The sequence below is a fragment of the Mytilus californianus genome, unplaced genomic scaffold (genome assembly GCF_021869535.1).
Source record: "Mytilus californianus isolate M0D057914Y unplaced genomic scaffold, xbMytCali1.0.p SCAF_8, whole genome shotgun sequence".
In the NCBI taxonomy this organism is placed as follows: domain Eukaryota; kingdom Metazoa; phylum Mollusca; class Bivalvia; order Mytilida; family Mytilidae; genus Mytilus; species Mytilus californianus.
Genome location: NW_026262734.1, coordinates 51,834,549 through 51,851,579, shown reverse-complemented (window position 1 = coordinate 51,851,579; position 17,031 = coordinate 51,834,549).

The window sequence follows — 17,031 nt, the reverse complement described above, 5'->3', positions numbered from 1 at the left end:
TCAGATTCAATGTTCTGAAGAAAGACAACTCTTTTCTTCAAAACGAACGAGAAAAAAACATGAAAATTAATCATAACTTTTTTGAAAGGTCGGTGGCATATACATTTTTTTGCTTTATTTTGAAGAGTACACATGGCACTTTCCTTCTTGAAATTTGTATGAAAAAATCACTGGTAGATATTTTTTAATACTTGAAACGTTTTTCATTCTTGCGTTTTATTTTTGGCGGGAATGAAATAAATCATATTTTTTAAGATCAAAACAATAAGAGTCTTAAACTCTTGAACCTGTATGCGATAGACAAAAATCTACTGTTTAACATGAAACAAGAATTATGCTTGTAGGTTTGACATAATGGGATTTTTTGAGAGTTTAAATAACAAGCAAATATCATGTTAATATTCAGGAAAACAGGAAACTGAGGTTGGTATAGTGCGAAACTAAGTCGGTGACCCCCAATTTTTTTTATCATATTTCGTTCCTCAAATCATGAAATATCTTCAAACAAAATTTGAAGGAAAAATCACTGGTAGAACTTAATAGGCTGTTTGGTCTTTAATATTGTGATAATTGTCGCATTTTCATTGACAGGTAACATACCAATTAAGGCCAGTTTGTTTTTAAATTACCAATTGTGTCAAGCTGTCCCACAGGGCAATATGATAAACGATAAATCAGACTTGTGAAAATTTATCTAAATAGCACACACAAACATTGTGAAAATTTTGTTTTGAAATAAACAAATTTTGGTATATATAAGGAAATGTAAAATCAAATGATTTTTAATACTAACTTATATTTTGTTTAGGATTTTTTAACAATACTATTACAATTTAAGATATGTTTTTCACTAAAAAGTATTCGGCTAAGCAGGGTCATTTTCAAAGGCTTATAAACTATGCTATATAAAATACCAAACATCTAAGAGACATCTTCCGAAACAAAAATTACACGCAAGAAAAAAGTGGTGGAAGAAGAAGAAAAAAAAAAAAAAAATTAAAACAAAATCAGAAGATTTTTCCACAGAAAAGGGTAAAGACCTCATAATAATAATTATAATAATAATGATAATAATAAAAATAAACCCAACCAATCGTTACAAAAACGCATACGCACACATACTTTGGAACAGGTGTGGAGTATTTGTAATCATAAATCAGTTGTACTCTTTTTTTGAAGCATTTCATTTTTCCTAAAGATGCATGTGGGAAAGTCAATGCATAGTGTAAACTTGTACAGCTGTTATATCTGGACATACAGAGACAACGTCAAACTTTTTGACGCATCTCAAGGTAAGGATGTTTTATTATTGTATGTTTCATTTATTAGATATATTTAAAGTTAATGAGGACAGTTAAGACAATGAGTTTGATTTTTATTGAATATTTCAAGAGACATATCCATATGACAACTTTATGAGATTCAACAATAAACATTTCGGATATAATTGAGATTTGAAGTGAAAAGGGTTAATATTCCGGATCTTTTATCAAAACGAAAGGGAAATATTGAATTATGTTTATTTTGAGTATATTTTTTTCAAGAAATAACAATTTAATGGAACAAAGGTCTTTCGTAATTAATTTATGCTAGTATTAGTTTAGATATTATTGCTTCATTTACTTCTGTAAAAAAAACCTGTTACATTATTAAAAGTTCTCATTAGCCTAAGTATAAAGTATTGTACATATATTCACAATTTAAAGATATATTTGATAATGACTGTTATATTCAAGTTATACTTTTGCTAATCCCTAAATTATAATCCTTTGTTAATAGTGTGATTATTGTCGCCTTTGAATTGACAGGTAAAATACAATTTAAAGTCAGTTTGTTTTTAAATTCCCAATTGTGTCAAGCTGTTCCTCAGGGCAATATGATAGAAGATAAATCAGACATGTGAAAATTTATCGAATTAGCATACACAAACATTGTGACAAATAATGTTTTTGAAATAAACCAAATGTTGGTATATATAAGGACATGTAAAATTCAATGATTTTTAATACTAACTTATATTTTGTTTAGGATTTTTTAAACAATACTATTACAATTTAAAATATTTTTTTCAATTGTAACTTTATTTCATCTATATTTTGCCTTCCAGATAGTCCACTCTGAAATAATTAAAGGTCTCGAGGATGTCAGACGGACGACAACCAAGTCTCTCCTCAAACTATTATTCAATCAAAGTCAAAACATGCTAAGACAGTCAGCCGACAAGTAGGTTTAAACGATGCAACTGTAGTGTTTATTGCTGGGAATCTTTCACCATTTTCTACTGTTGAAAGTGCTAAACTAAACATACTTTCCGAAACACTGGATCACAAGTTTAAATTTTCATCCAGGAAATACCTTGCGAGTAAGCTTATTATAGACAAGGTAAAAAGAATTCCAGATAATCTTAAAGATCTGTTGTCAAACTGCAAAATGTCTGTCTAACAATGGAATCATGACCAAACAGACAGATGTCAGCATTTCTTGGAATAACAGGACATTTTTTGTTCGATTGGGAATTAGATTTTGTCACGATTTTTTGCAATAAATGCAAAGACAAACATACAAGTGAAAACATCGGTCATTTTTATGAAGAAAATCTCGCAAGTTTTAATCTAGTTGACAAGGTTTTATGTATTGTTACTGATAATGCATCAAATATGCTGTAAAAATTTGAAATGCCATTACCATGTATATATGTTATGAATCTTTGTGGTTTATAACATTGATGAAGATTTAGGTTATTATTTTATAACATAACAAATAAAATCCCTCCTCAATAAGTGCTACAGTAATAACCTTATTTATCAACATCATTCAAATGGGTTATTTTGAAATTCATTGTAATCAGATGTAATTATGATTACTTTGCCAATGTAATCATTAATTTATTTTAATACTTTGAGAAATGGTGTAATCATTAATTAATTCAACCGCTCGATTGACAAGGTAATTGTAATTTAAACAATCACATTGAAAGTAATCAGACCAATCTCTGCGTTGGAAGTATATAAACATTCGCCTACATTAACAGGGTATACTACTAGTTTTCTTCGGTGAAACTTCAAAAATGCATTAACTCAATTGTCTTTGAACTGTTTCTCTTCTCATTATTATGCCATAATTATGAGCGAAACAGTCCAGTATTTCACTATGCATCAAGTGCAGAGAGTGATACAACGTGATACATACAGTCAGTATAGAGTCTTCGATAATAGCTAGGAGTCTATGTAACATGTGAAGTTCTACATCTCACCGAGTCGTACAATGTGAAACTGATGACAAGGAATTTAAATTAATACGGAGATATTTGTGTATATTTATTCCATACAATTTCGCAAAAATTTTAAAATATCATTAAAACTTTGACAATATTTTGATTCAGATAAAAATGATAACTACTTGAAAGAAAAAAAAACAATTGAAATCACGAGTTAGTATATATAGACGGAAATGTTATAAGTAAAATTAATGAATGACACTCACGGATTTCAATAATGATACAGATTCTCATAAAAGTCAAGTACTGAATACAGATGCATTAACTTAAACTTTTAGCAAAGCAGAAGGGAAATCTTATATTTGTTATCTGTAAAAACAAAGAGTTTATTATTGTTCTGACATTCATATTTGTAATTTTGTATGTCTGTCTACGATGAAAAGTGTTGTGTACATAACTGATCAATATATTAACTGATATATCCGTAAATTACCATCAATTATCATTCATTTCTAAGTATTATTATTAATCACTGCAAATTACATTTGCACATGCATGTCAACCTATCAACATGTGGTAAGCATTCATATAGAATGATTTATGCATTTTGGTTTTTTGCTAAACTTAGATTGTGTCAATGTCATCAACTAACATGAAAACTTCTCTCAGTTCATGTGGACTTGCGAAAGTCCTAACAGACTTTTCTTGTGAAAGAAATTCAGCAATTAATAAACAAGTTTAAATCATTGATTTGAATGCAATCGGGCGTACGACAGGCGTGTGCGCGAGTGTGTGTTTGTGTGTGTGTGTGTGTATGCAGAAAGGCATGATGATAAGAAAGAATCTACATTTCAAAGTTTTAGTACTATAATACTAAACATAATAGTTCTATTTGATTGTTTGATATAAGAATTCGCTTCATGATGTGCAACAATAGTTCTCTTATGAAGTTTGATTCATCTATTTATTAAAGTAAAATATCTGCTAAAGAGAGTTCCATCTAAACATACATGTAATTCCCTTCTCATCATTGCTTACAGTGCTTGCAACCTTAGACGTTACTATTTTAGCGATCAGTCAGCAGTCATGGATCAGTCACTGATCAGTGAAGTTCGCGCCAAACTCACGTCACCAATCCGTCAGACTTATAGTGAAAATATTTGACTGATCGGACGGATCGGACGGATTGAACTCTGCTACGTCACACGTTGAACTCTTACAAATTTCGCTTCATTGAATTAAAATGACGCAACGGAAATATGCGAATCGTTTATTGTTAATCATTCAGCAAAGTTTTCACAACTAAAATTTAACGTTTGTTAGACGAGAATTGAAACATTAAAGAATTGCGATTGTCGTTAAATATAGACATTGGTTTTCAAACTCGATGAGTGATATACTAGGTATTTATCGGGATTGAAAAATCTTCTAATTTAACCGAAAATGCTCTAAAGATCAAACAATCAAATATTGCAAATTTTGGTGCATAATTTTCGATAAAATAACCAAATATGGAAGGGACACACTCTAAAAAATGCAAACAACATATAAATTATATTTTCTCTTAAATTCATCATATTTTGTGGAGAACAACCCATCCTGATGTACAAAAATAATTATATCTAATGATGTTAAATGATTTCCATTAAACGAAACGAAGAAATAAATGCTTTCTTATTCAGTATAAAAAAAGTCCTGATATCCTTATATTATTACAATTTTATGAAAAAAACGTATCTAGAGGCTTTTAAAATAACTGATTGCAAACAAAAGTGCATTAAATTTTTATAAATAGAAGAAATTTTGGCATTTTTATGCTATGCGAACAACATTTTAGTATCTTTTCTCTGATATTTATTTTATTTTATGAAAAACAAACCATGCTGAAGTAAAAAAAGTACAAATCTAATAGCGGTTCATGATTTCATTTAAATAAAGGAATAATTGCTTTTTTAAGTTTAAGCATTTTTATCTATACTTTATTCACATTTATAAAAAGAATAACTTCTCCAGATGCATTTATGATGACTGATGGCAAACAGCAATGCATTTTTTTTTAAAAGGAAGAATTATTTGCATTTTTAAACAATTCGAAAACATTTTTAATAACTTTTCTATGATGTTCATTATATTTTAGGAAAAACAAACCATCATGTTGTACAAAATGTACGGAAAGGGTGTTTGTAAACTTATCTCATAAAACTGATGTATTTGTGAAATTCAAGTTTTCACAGTAATTGCTTATCGTACAACCTTTGTCTGGTAGTATTTCTCGTTCTTGATTTTAAGCATTACACCATGCAGACTTTTGTTTAAAGTTATATTAGAAACGAAAAATAAATAGTGTTGGAAATCAGTTATTGCATTTTAATTTGAATATTGTGGGAAGAAATTTAAAGCCATTTTTTTTTTAAATGGAAATGAAAATCGATATAAAAAGTGGATCAACAATTTTCTTCACCTTTCCAAGTACAGTAAAAGCCAGGTCGGCAGTTGTATCGAAGTGATTCGCGCCGCTACAAAACTCTATTTTTATATTTCTTCCTATATTTGAATTAGAACGCAAACTTTTGCGAGAACAGACAAACATTTTGATTTTTACTACTCATTAGGTTTTGTATATGTTATAAACACAAATTATAATGAATTTACATTTTACATTTATTATATAATGTAAAAAATTGTATTTTGTAAATATCGACATTTGCATGTCCCTTTGTTAGATACATTTAATTGTGATTTAGTTGAGAGAAGGGCCATGAAGATGAACCCAGAATGCCGAGTCATCATCATAAAGATATATAGGAATAAAGGAATACGTGTGTTGCAATTATACACAAATTAAGAATGATTTACATAAATTTAACATGACAATAGATATTGTATGAACAATTTTCAAAGGAACAGACATGTTTTTGAAAATTTGATTAATGAAAAGTGGGAAGGTAGAGATGCGCAAAACAAAATAAATACAACTGTGAAACGATCAAGTCAATGCACATCTTGCGGCTTTAAAATAAATAAATTATTAAGAAACACAATTGAAGTTTGATATAAGAAAGTCTTTGTTGAATTCTCAGAATATGATTCAGATTCCGTGACACAATCGCAAGGGATATTAAATGTCAATCTAGGAAGATGTCTATCGTTTGATTTTCTGGAAGGGGGCTGGGGGGTTTTGAAAATAAATAAATAATTTTGCCTGATAAGAACTGAAAATAAATAACTCTGCGCAAGACAGGATGTAAATGAATTTACAGCAATACAAATGCAGGGAACAAATTACGTGTATGAAAAGAAAAAATAAATTTCCACGCAACGAAACCTCTGAAAAATAGGCATGTGTAAGAACAGATGAAAATAAATGATCGATTCGGAAAAAATATATCCTTCTTTCATAATATCAAATGGTTTTCGCCGATTTTAGCTATTAAATGCTCTCTGGTAGCAATTTAAATGTAGAATACATAATAATAATAATGATAATAATAATAATATAAATAATAATAACAATAATAATAATAATAAATATCAAATGGTTATCGCCTATTTAGCTATTATTTACCCTTGGGTAGCAATTTAAATGTAGAATACACAATAATAATAATAATAATAATAATAATAACAATAATAATAATCAAAAAAAATAATGATAATAATAATAATAATGATAATAATAATAATAATAATCATGATAATAATAATGATAATGATAACGATCATAATTAAAACCAATTGAAGGTCTTTCCACCATTAACTTTCTTAATCATTGATAAGAAACAACTTCTGGTTTATTCAAAGTTGCTCCTTGCGTCAAATCACAGGTTTCTTCATACTGATTCCAAAAGAATATTGTTTCAATATACTGTTGGTTGAAATAAGGGAGATAATTTGCTACGTTCGTTTAAAAAGGGTAACTTTCGGTCTCATATGATAGCTGTATTTACACTGTTTCCAAAAAAATATGTTTTTATATACTTTTGTCTAAACTAAGGAAGACAGTTACCTAGTTCCGATTTATAGAAAGTCACTTCCGGTCTCTAATGACAGATTTGTATATTCATATTAAAATAATGTATGGTTTCATGTAAAAAGTGTGAAAATGGCTACTTTTTCAAGGTCATGTGTCACTCACATTTTGCAAAAGATCCTGTCATGTACAAAGTTGAAGTGATAATCAATTTACCATTAAATTAATAAAAAATCAGTGGCAATTACTCCTATACGTTGTCATTGGATTGTTTCAAACCAAATGTATCATATCTTTATCACAATACAGCAAGTATTTTGCACTAGTTCTTTTATATTCATCTTTAAAAGTGCCAGAAGAGATAATAAAACAAGGAAAAGTCAAAATTAAGAACATGACTTTGACCTTTGACCTTGACCTTAAATTCCTTTTTGTGAATCAAGGACCTCTAATCAAAACACCTTAGGTCTCCATCACTTACCATTTATGCGATACGTTAATATAACACTTATATCAAATACAGAAGGGGAAATACGGAGTCTTTGTATCGCCTCTGTCAAAATTGGACATAGCAAAAAAAGACAAATAGATTTGTCGAGATGCACTCATAAGGAAAACAGTGTTCGGGGAGATAACTCTTACAAAGAAAAGTATTTGGTTAATCAGGGTCGTTTTCAACGGTGCATCAACTATTCTATATAATATACAAAACATCTAAGCGACATCTTGCGAAAAAAAATTACACGCAAGAAATAAAAGTGGCGGAAGAAGAAAAAAAAATAAAACAAAATCAAAAGATATTTCCATAGAAAAGGGGATAGACCTTATAATGATTATAATAAAATTAATGATAATAATAATGATAATGATAATAATAATAATAATAATAATATGTAATAATAATAAGAATAATAATATGTAATAATAATAAGAATAATAATGATAATTATTATAATAATAATAATAATAATAATAATAATAATAATAATAATAATATTTATAATTATTATAATAATAATAATAATAATAATAATAATAATAATAATATCATTAATAATAATAAAAATAATAATAATAAACCCAACCAATCGTTACAAAAACGCATACGCACACATACTTTAAATCAGGCGTGGGTTATTTGTAATAATAAATCAGTTGTACTCGATATTTTGAAGTATTTCATTTTCCCTAAAAGAGGGACGAAAGATACCAGAGGGACAGTCAAACTCATAGATCGAAAACAAACTGACAACGCCATGGCCAAAAAAAAAAAAAGACAAACAGACAGATAATAGTACAGATGACACAACATAGAAAACCAAAGACTAAGCAACACGAACCCCACCAAAAACTGGGGGTGAACTCAGGTGCTCCGGAATGGTAAGCAGATCCTGCTCCACATGTGGCAGCCGTCGTGTTACTTATGTTATTACAAATCCGGTAAATAGTCTAATTCGGTAAGTCACATGCATGTGGGAAAGTCAAAGCATTGTGTAAACTTGTCCAGCTGTTATATCTGGACATATAGAGACAACTTCAAACCTTTTGATACATCTCAAGGTAAAATTTTGTTTATTATTGTATGTTTCATTTATTAGATTTATTTGAGGTTAATGAGGACAATTGAGACCAGGAGTTTAATTTTTTATTGAATTTTCCAAAAGAAATATGAAATTATATGACAACTTTATGGGATTCAAAAATCTACATTTCGGATATAATTGAGATTTGAAGTGAAAACGCTTAATATTCTGGTTCTTTTATCAAAATTGAATTATGTATATTTTGATTTTTTTTTTTCAAGAAATGACAATTTTATAGAACAAAGGTCTTTCGTAATTAATTCATGCTAGTATTAGTTAAGCTATTATTGCTTCATTTACTTTTGTAAAAATAAACGTTTACATTATTAAAAGTCCTCATTAGCCTAAGTAAAATGTATTATACATGTTATACATATATTCACTATTTAAAGATATATTTGATAATGACTGTTATATTCATGTTATACTTTTCATAATCCCTTAATTATAATCCTTTGTTAATATTGTGATAATTGTCGCCTTTGATTTGACAGGTAACATACCAATTAAGGTCAGTTTGTTTTTAAATTACCAATTGTGTCAAGCTGTCCCTCAGGGCAATATGATAAAAGATAAATCAGACATGTGAAAATATATCTAATTAGCAAACACAAACATTGTGAAAAATATTGTTTTGAAATAAACAAATTTTGGTATATATAAGGAAATGTAAAATGAAATGATTTTTAATACTAACTTATATTTTGTTTAGGATTTTTTAACAATACTATTACAATTTAAGATATGTTTTTCACTAAAAAGTATTCGGTTAAGCAGGGTCATTTTCAAAGGCTTATCAACTATGCTATATAATATACCAAACATCTAAGCGACATCTTGCGAAACAAAAAGTACACGCAAGAAATAAAAAAAATTTAAAACAAAATCAGAAGATTTTTCCACAGAAAAGGAGAAAGACCTTATAATAATGATAATAATAATAAAAATAATAATAATAATAATAAACCCAACCAATTGTTACAAAAACGCATACGCACACATACTTTGGAACAGGCGTGGAATATTTGTAATCATAAATCAGTTGTACTCTTTTTATTTTGAAGTATTGTAATCTTGTACAGCTGTTATATCTGGACATACAAAGACAACTTCAAACTTTTTGACGCATCTCAAGGTAAGAATGTTTTATTATTGTATGTCTCATTTATTAGATATATTTAAGGTTAATGAGGAAAATTCAGACAATGAGTTTGATTTTCATTGAACATTCCAAGAGACATATCAATATGACAACTTTATGAGATTCAACACTATACATTTCGGATATAATTTAGATTCGAAGTGAAAAGGCTTAATATTCCGGATCTTTTATCAAGAAAGAGGGGAAATATTGAATTATGTTTATTTTGATTATATTTTCAAGAAATAACAATTTTATGGAACAAAGGTCTTTCGTAATTCATACTAGTATTAGTTTAGATATTATTGCTTCATTTACTTCTGTAAAAAAACTGTTACATTATTAAAAGTTCTCATTAGCCTAAGTAAAAAGTATTGTACATGTATTTGCAATTTAAAGATATATATTTGATAATGACTGTTGCATTCAAGTTATTCTTTTCCTAATCCCTAAATTATAATCCTTTGTTAATAGTATGATTATTGTCGCCTTTGAATTGACAGGTAAAATACAAATTAAGGTCAGTTTGTATTAAATTACCAATTGTGTCAAGCTGTCCCTCAAGGCAATATGAAAATTTATCTAATTAGCATACACAAACATTGTGACAAATAATGTTTTTGAAATATATATAAGGACATGTAAAATTCAATGATTTTTAATACTAACTTATATTTTGTTTAGGATATTTTAAACATTCTATTACAATTTAAGATATTTTTTTCACTGGTAACTTTATTTAATCTATATTTTGCCTTCCAGATAGTCCACTCTGAAATAATTAAAGGTCTCGAGGATGTCAGACGGACGACAACCAAGTCCCTCCTCAAACTATTATTCAATCAAAGTCAAAACATGTCAAGACAGTCAGCCGACGAGAAGGTTTGAACGATGCAACTGTAGTGTTTATTTCTGGGAATCTTCCACCATTTTCAACTGTTGAAAGTGCTAAACTAAACAAACTTTCCTAAACACTGGATCACAATTTTAGATTTTCATCCAGAAAATACATTGTGAGTAAGCTAATTGTAGACAAGGTAAAAAGAATTCCAGATAATCTTAAAGATCAGTTGTCAAACTGCAAAATGTCTGTCTAACATTTGAATCATGACCAAACAGACAGATGTCAGCATTTCTTAGAATAACAGGACACTATTTGTTTGATTGGGAATTAAAGTTTGTCATGATTTTTTGCAATAAATGCAAAGACAAACATACAAGTGAAAACATTGGTCATTTTTATGAAGAAAAACTCGCAAGTTTTAATCTAGTTGACAAGGTTTTATGTATTGTTACTGATAATGCATCAAATATGATGTAAAAATTTGACATGCCATTACAATGTATATATGTTATGAATCTTTGTGGTTTATAACATTGATGTAGATTTAGGTTATTAATTTATAACATAACAAATAAAATCCCTCCTCAATAAGTGCTACACTAATAACCTTATTTATTAACATCATTCAAATGGGTTATTTTGAAATTCATTGTGATCAGATGTAATCATGATTACTTTGCCAATGTAATCATTAATTTAATTTAATACTTTGAGAAATGGTGTAATCATTAATTAATTTTATCGCACAATTGGCAAGGTAATTGTAATTTTAACAATTACATTAAAAGTAATCAGACCCATCTTTGCGTTGGAAGTATATAAACATTCGCCTACATTAACAGGGTATACTACTAGTTTTCTTCGGTGAAACTTCAAAAAAGCATTTACTCAGTTGTCTTTGAACTGTTTCTCTGCTCATTATTATGCCATAATTATGAGCGAAACAGTCCAGTATTTCACTATGCATCAAGTGCAGAGAGTGATAAAACTTGATACATACAGTCAGTATACAGTCTTCGATAATAGCTAGGAGTCTATGTAACATGCGGAGTTCTACATCACACCGAGTCGTACAATGTGAAACTGATGACAAGGAATTTTAATTAGTACGGAGATATTTGTGTACATTTGTTAAATATCCTTAAAACTTTGGCAATATTTTGATTCAGATAAAAATGATAACTACTTGAAAGAAAAAAACAATTGAAATCACGAGTTAGTATATATAGACGTAAATGTTATAAGTAAAATTAATGAATGACACACACGGATTTCAATAATGATACATATTCTCATAAAAGTCAAGTACTAAGTACAGATGCATTAACTTGACTTTTTAGCAAACCAGAAGAGAAATCGTATATTTGTTATCTGTAAAAACAAAGAGTTTATTATTGTTCTGACATTCATATTTGTAATTTTGTATGTCTGTCTACGATGAAAAGTGTTGTGTACATAACGGATCAATATATTAACTGATATATCCGTAAATTACTGTCAATAATCATTCATTTCTAAGTATTATAATTAATCACTGCAAATTGAATTTGCACATGCATGTTAACCTATCAACATGTTGTAAGCATTCATATAGAATGATTTATGCATTTTGGTTTTTTTCTAAACATAGATTATGTCAATGTCATCAACTAAAATGAAAACTTCTCTCAGTTCATGTGGACTTGCGATAGTCCCAACAAACTTTTCATGTGAAAGAAATTCAGCAATTAATAAACAAGTTTAAATCATTGATTTGAATGCAGTCGGGCGTACGACGGGCGTGCGCGCGAGTGTGTGTGTGTGTGAATGAAGAAAAGCATAATGATAAGAAAGAATCTACATTTCAAAGTTTTAGTACTATAATACTAAACATAATAATTCTGTTTTATTGTTTGATATAAGAATTCGCTTTATGCTGTGCAAAAATAGTTCTGTTATGAAGTTTGATTCATTTATTTATTACAGTAAAATATCTGCTAAAGAGAGTTTCATCTAAACAAACATGTAATTCCCCATACATCATTGCTTACAGTGCTTGCAACTTTAGGCGTTACTATTTTAGCGATCAGTCAGCAGTCATCGATCAGTCACCGATCAGTCAAGTTCGCGTCAAACTCACGTCACCAATCCGTCAGACAGTGAAAATATTTGATTGATCGGACGAATCTGACGGATTGAACTCTGCTACGTCACACGTTGAACTCTTACAAATTTCGCTTCATTGAATGAAAATGGCGCAACGGAAATATACGAATCGTTTATTGTTAATCATTCAACAAAGTTTTTAAGACTAAAATTTAACGTTTGTTAGACGAGAATTGAAACATTAAAGAATTGCGATTGTCGTTAAATATAGACTTTGTTTTTCAAACTCGATAAGTGATATACTAAGTATTTATCGGGATTGCAAAAAATCTACTAATTTAACCGAAAATGCTCTAAAGATTAAACAATCAAATATTGCAAATTTCGGTACATAATTTTCGATAAAATAAACAAATATGGAAGGGACACACTCTAACAAATGCAAACAAAATATAAATTATATTTTCTCTTAAATTCATCATATTTTGTGGAAACAACCCATCCTGATGTACAAAAATAATTATATCCAATGATGGTAAATGATTTTCATTAAACGAAACGAAAAAAAAAAATGCTTTCTTATTCAGTATAAAAAAAAGTCCTAATATCCTAATATTATTACAATTTTATGAAAAAATAACTTATCTAGAGGCTTTTAAAATAACTGATTGCAAACAAAAGTGCATTAAATTTTTATAAATAGAAGAAATTTTATGCTATGCTAACAACATTTTAGTATCTTTTCTCTGATATTTATAATATTTTATGAAAAACAAACCATGCTGAAGTAAAAAAAGTACAAAATCCAATGGCGGTTCATGATTTCATTTAAATACAGGAATAATTGCCCTTTTAAGTGTAAGCATTTTTATCTATATTTTATTCACATTTTATAAAGAGAATAATTTCTCCAGATGCATTTATGATGACTGATTGCAAACAACAGTGCATGTTTTTTATAAGGAAGAATTATTTGCATTTCTAAACAATTCGAAAACATTTTTAATAACTTTTTTATGATGTTCATTATATTTTAGGGAAAACAAACCATCATGTTGTACAAAATGTACACAAATTCAAAGGCGGCTCATGATTTCCACAATATAAAGAAATAATTGCACTCTTATTCAACACAGACATAGGTTCAAACATCTCTATCCTTATATCATTCACATTTTATAAAAATAACTTATAGAGAGGCATTAACAGTGACTTATTGCAAACAACAATGCTTTATTTAAAAAAAAAGTAGAAATATTGGCATTTTTACAGAATATGAACAACATTTTAGTAACTGTTCTCTGAATTTCGTCATATTTTATAAAAAAAAAACTCATCCCGATGTATAGAAAGTACTCAAATCCAATGGCTCTTCATAGTTTCCATTTAAATAAAGAAACAATTGCATTCTTATTAAACACAAACAAAAGTTTAGGTATCTTTATTCTTATATTCTTTATATTTTTATAAAAAATAACTTATCCAGAGGCATTTGAAATAACTGATTTAAAACACGAGTGCTTTATTTTTGAAAAAAAGAAGAAATATTGGTATTTTCAAACAATGCGAAAAAATATTTAGTATCTTTTCTCTGTTATTAATTATATTATATGAAAAACAACCAATCCTGATGTACAAATATTACTAAACTCCAATGGCGATTCATGATTTGCATTAAAATTAAGAAATAATTGCACTCTTATTAAAAAAAAAAAGTTTTTTATCTTTTCAATATTCCCATTTTATTAAAAAAAAATTTAAAATGACTGATCGCAAATATTTTTGCATTTTTTTTTATAAAAAAGAAGAAATACTCGCATTTTCAAACAACGCAAACAGCATTTTAGTAACTGTTCCCTGATATTCACCATAATATAAAAAAACAAACAATTATGATGTACAAAAAGAACTAAAGTTTAACGGTGGTTCATGATTTCCATGAAGAAAAAAAAAAGAAATAATTGCTTTCCTTTTAAACACAAACAAAAGTTTAAGTATTTTTTATCTTTATTTTATTCAAATTTTATAAAAAATAACTGTTCCCGAAGCATTTGAAATAACTGATTGCAATTAACATTGTATAATTTTTTTATAAAAAGAAATATAAGTATTCTTAAAAAATGCGAAAACATTTTTATTATATTTTCTTTGATATTCATATTTTTTTAAAGCAACAAATCTTGACATACAAAAAGTACTAACATCCAATGGCGGTTCATGATTTCTATCAGAATATAGAAATAATTGCACTCTTAATCAACACAAGCAAAGCTTTAAGTATCTTTACAGTTATACTATTGACATTTTATGAAAACCAACTCATCTAGTGGCATTAAAATGCATGATTCCTGAACAAAGTACTTATTTCAAATGATAACATTTTTCTTTCTTGTGTGAAACAAAAACATTCTGAGCATATCATTATTCTGCAATAATGAAATTCATGAAGCAGAATTTTAAACAACAATAATAATAAAACATCACATACAAGCGTTAAAAGTAATACATAATTTTTTTTCTAATATGTTATTGCGACGAAGTTGATTATATTTATCGGGTAAAGGTGTCTTCGTAGAGGTCCGTGTTTATTGCATGTAGATACTTCGGATTTTTTTTCACATACGAATTTTATTTATGAATGTATCTGTCCGATCCGTGCATATATTTAATTGACCGATCGATCGCTGACTGTTGTCACTGTAACTCACACATAACTTATTTGACGTATCTAAACGGATTCTATGGGTCATCGATCACCGATCATTCATCGATCAGTCAAGTTCCCGTTAAGCAATAACGCCTAAGGTTGCAAGTACTGTAAAGTATATCTCTTATATTTCTTTAGTTAAACTTGTATAAGATTGCAATCTACAAGAGTAGCATGAATCTTGATACCATACTATACCGTGAATACAGCTATTTCGTAGTGCAATTTTATTAGACAATAAATGCTTATATAAAAAAAACACACCTGCTTTTTCTCAATATAATTTTTACAGTGTGCAACTTTTATCAACATTAAAGAAACGTCTATAATCCTCATTTCAAAACAGGGACAGATATGTGTAAAGGGAGCCTTTAATCCAGTTTGACGTCTTCACGTCATTCATGTTATTACTGCTGACCTAGACCTTGCCAATAACACTTCTTTGCGAAATATCGTGAGCCTAAATCCTTCAATTGGAAACACAACTTAAAAATCCTGATGAATTATGTCGAGGCTTAATCCAGACAACGGCTAAGCGCAACAAAGAAGACGTAGATACTATTTCCGACTTGGTTAAGGCTTTGACGTCATTGTTACAAATCGGAATTAAAAAAAAAACAAAACTGAATGGGTCTATAAATACACTTTGGTGGATTGAAGTAAAAAGTTTGGCACTCTGCAAAAATGGTTCAACAATTTCAAGCAGAACTATTTTAAGTACGAATCGATTTGAATGAGTTGATAATTGCAGACTTTGTTTGTGTCTTCGAACATTATCTTTATTTTCATATTCTCAGAGTAACATCTAATGAAAAAAGATATAAACTTTCGATCATAAATTCTGATACAGTCTTTTTCTTAAGTAAAATGGAGTAAAGCTTCTTGGATTGAGACAGAAAAAGGAATGTTGCGAGATTGCTGATGTTTGTAAGTATCTCTCCTACCTGATATTATGTCCTTCCTGACAGGAAACCGTGATATTAGTTCATGTAAAGTTTGGAAACTGTAGATCTTAAACGAGGAATTCTTTATATTTTTTTTTATACTTTTGAATTAATCATTATTCTCAAACGGCAGATGCAGCTTTACTTAAGTTTTCTCTTATTAATATAGAACATGAATTCGTTTAGTGTGTAGAAACTCATAAAATAAGATTACGGGCATATCCAAATACTTCCTCGCAGAAAGAAGTTCTAAAATGTAACATTAATGGACTCTCTTAAAATGTAAGATACACGTGCATATAGAAAAATATATAAAAAGTGTCGAATAGAAAAGAAACACCATCTAAAAATTGTTTCAGTTGTAAAATGGATATATTGTTATTTTCAATACATTAGTAACAAAAAATTACTATATCCAATTAAACTATAGAAACAAAGTTACAATTTTGCTTATCGTGGAACAAGCAATGTTATTTACTCTGTATGTTGCCTGCATATATCAACAGTATGTAAGCAGAGATTAATCTAATTATTACGTAA